We start from the raw sequence: 3,851 nt of genomic DNA on the forward strand, positions 1-3,851 counted from the left end.
GGTTTTCACATATAAATATACTATCTTGGACATCTTTTATGATTGTGAGCACTCATTAAAGTATGACATGCTAAAGAGTTGATGTTGGACAAGAAAGACAATGTAATGGGTTATGTTTTCTCAATTCTTAGTTAAAGTATATTGTCATGGACCGTCCAACATGTTGAGCTTGCCTTTCCCCCTCATGCTAGCCAAATTACTTGCACCAAGTAGAGATACTACTTGTGCTTCCAAATATCCTTAAACCCAGTTTTGCCATGAGAGTCCACCATACCTACCTATGGATTGAGTTAAATCCTTCAAGTAAGTTGTCATGTTGCAAGCAATAAAAATTGCTCTCTAAATATGTATGACTTATTAGTGCGGAGAAAATAAGCTTTATACGATCGTGTGATATGGAAGTAATAAAAGCGATAGACTGCATAATAAAGGTTCATATCACAACTAGCAATATAAAGTGACGTTCTTTCGCATTAAGATTTTGTGCATCCAACCCTAAAAGCACATGACAACCTCTGCTTCCCTCTGCGAAGGGCCTATCTTTTACTTTATCTCTTTTACTTTTTGCAAGAGTCAAGGTGAGCTTCACCTTTCCCTTTTTCATTTTATCCTTTGGCAAGCACCTCGTGTTGGAAAGATCCTGATATATATATCAAATTGGATGTAAGTTAGCATGATCTATTATTGTTGACATCACCCAAAGGTGAATACGTTGGGAGGCGAAATTATAAGCCCTATCTTTCTCAATGTCCGATTAAAGCTCCATAACCACAAGTATTGCGTGAGTGTTAGAAATTGTAGAAGACTATATGATAGTTGAGTATGTGGACTTGCTGAAAAGCTCTATTCTTGACTCTTTCTGATGTTATGATAAATTGTAATTGCTTCAATGACTGAGATTTTAGTTTGCTAGTTCCCAGTGAAGTTTCTGAACCATACTTGACATTGTGAATAGATTGTTACTTGAGCATAAGAAGTCATATGACAAAATCTATATATATATATATATATATGTTGCTGTTATAAGAATGATCATGATGCCCTCATGTCCTATTTTATTTTTATCGACACCTCTATCTCTAAACATGTTGATACGTCCATTTTGCATCATGCTTTTATATAAATATTTATTGCATTATGGGTTGTTATTACACATTATGTCACAATACTTATGGCTATTCTCTCTTATTTTACAAGGTTTATCATGAAGAGGGAGAATGCCGACAGCTGAGATTCTGGCTGGAAAAGGAGCAAATATTGGAGACCTATTCTGCACAGCTCCAAAAGTCCTGAAACTCCACGAAAGTCATTTTTGGAATTAATAAGAATTATTGAGCAAAGAAAGTACCAGAGGGGGCCCACACCCTGGCCACGAGGGTGGGGGGCGTGGCCACCCCTACTGGGCGCGCCCCCTGTCTCGTGGGCCCCCTGGTGGCCCCCTGGTGCCCATCTTCTGCTATATGAAGGCTTTTACCCTTGAAAAAAATCATAAGCAAGCTTATGGGACGAAACTCCGCCGCCACGAGACGGAACCTTGGCGGAACCAATCTAGGGCTCCGGCGGAGCTGTTCTGCCAGGGAAACTTCCCTCCGGAAGGGGGAAATCATCACCATCGTCATAACCAATGATCCTCTCGTCAGGAGGGGGTCAATATCCATCAACATCTTCACCAGCACCATCTCCTCTCAAACCCTAGTTCATATCTTGTATCCAATCTTTGCCCCAACACCTCAGATTGGTACCTGTGGGTGACTAGTAGTGTTGATTACTCCTTGTAGTTGATACTAGTTGGTTTATTCGGTGGAAGATCATATGTTTAGATGCTTAATGCATATTAATACCCCTCCGATTATGAACATGAATATGCTTTGTGAGTAGTTACGTTTGTTCCTGAGGACATGGGAGAAGTCTTGCTATAAGTAGTCATGTGAATTTGGTATTCGTTCGATATTTTGATGAGATGTATGTTGTCTTTCCTCTAGTGGTGTTATGTGAATGTCGACTACATGACACTTCACCATTGTTTGGGCCTAGAGGAAGCCATTGGGAAGTAATAAGTAGATGATGGGTTGCTAGAGTGACAGAAGCTTAAACCCTAGTTTATGCGTTGCTTCGTAAGGGGCTGATTTGGATCCATATGTTTCATGCTATGGTTAGGTTTACCTTAATACTTCTTTTGTAGTTGCAGATGCTTGCAATAGGGGTTAATCATAAGTGGAATGTGTCGTGGAATTATCACGTCAGATGTCCTAAAGAAATGACTTAGTCGGGGACATTGCAGCGAGATTAGCTTGAAGGGGTTAAACCAGAACAAAGGACACGGGGAGTTTATACTGGTTCGGCCCCTTGCGGTGAAGGTAAAAGCCTACGATCCAGTTGTTGTGGGATTGATTGATCTCGATGAGCAGGGAGCGAATCCGCTTTACCTATGTCTCGAGCTGTTGTTTCTTGTTCCAGAACCGCTGCCGGGGCGTCCCTATATATAAACAGGTTGGCGCCCGGCCGGCCTACAGAATCCTGAGGCCGGCTCATACAAGTGTCCGGCTTGGTTTCTTCCTTTCCCTAACTTACAATACAAGTTACACATGTATGGCGGTTTACTACTATGGGCCCTAATCCACCATTGGGCTCTGGGCCTCTCAGCCTTCATTGCTAAAGCGCCATATACTTCATATTCATGGGCTCTCATGCAGGACTCCTTGTGAGCGTAATCCGGCCGCTCCTGGGCAGTTTACACTCAGTAGTCATATCCCCAACATTAGGCACCAAATTGATTTGAACCTGTTCATGTCAATCTTCGACTTAGAGAAATTCTGATTTGAACATTTTCATGTTGATCTTGTAAACCGCCGTGACATCATCTTTTGAAATTGTCGTAGACCGCCATGACTTCATCTGCATAAAAACTTGTACATATTCCTCTATTTTTAATTGATCTCCGAAGATCGAGGCGACAGCTGTGCCCCATTCTCCATTTGGACTCCTTGATTCCCACGCTTGCCTTACTTATCCTTTCTCCTTATAAATAGGCCCAGAGTTTTTTTCTCTTTCCCCCTTCCGTGCTTCTTCTTCCTCCTCGCGACTCCTAGCCCTACAGCTCCGCCGCCACCCTCGACTCTCAAGCTCTGCATCGCCCCTGACCGCTGCATCAACCTGAACGTACCAGAGATCTGCGACACTTCTCCGCCACTCCTATGAATCTAGTAAGCCTTCTTCCCTCAACCCTAGATCTGCGTTAGGGCTTTGGTGTTCATCCGTGTTCATCAGTGTTCATTGCTTCGACCTTACTATCTCATCGAATCTAGATAAGCTTGACATCTTTCCCTTGCGACCAAAGCTGTAGTTTATTTTGCCTCGCCATAGTATCCTTTCTACTACGAGCAGATCCCATCTGGATCCTTTCTGTTCTGCTGTCGCCATTTTAGGGCTTTGATATTTTTCCTTTTCCTGAACTGTGCTAGATCCATAATGATAACCTTAGCTTGAGAAACCTGTTTGCGTAGCACTTAGCAATTTTCAGATATGTTTTCGTCCATACCACCGTAGGCGGTTTAACCTTTAGAAAATGATAATCTGCCAGGTACCATTAGCCCTCACGTAAACCAGCATCTTTACTTGAGCATCAGTATCCGGTTTAACGTGCATACATGCGCCGATTAAATCCCCCGGTTTGACACCGATTTATGCATATCAATCTTGAACCGTGAACCGGTACTTGAACTTCCTTTACAGCTTTGTCATCAAAAATGGCCAAACAGTTCTCCTCTTGCAATTGGGTTCCCTCCCGGATTACAGAAGAGCAACTTACTAGGTATGTTGTGACTGGCGCTTTAGCAAAGAAAGAGATCATT

The sequence above is a fragment of the Triticum aestivum genome, chromosome 3B (genome assembly GCF_018294505.1).
Source record: "Triticum aestivum cultivar Chinese Spring chromosome 3B, IWGSC CS RefSeq v2.1, whole genome shotgun sequence".
Classification (NCBI taxonomy): Eukaryota; Viridiplantae; Streptophyta; class Magnoliopsida; order Poales; family Poaceae; genus Triticum; species Triticum aestivum.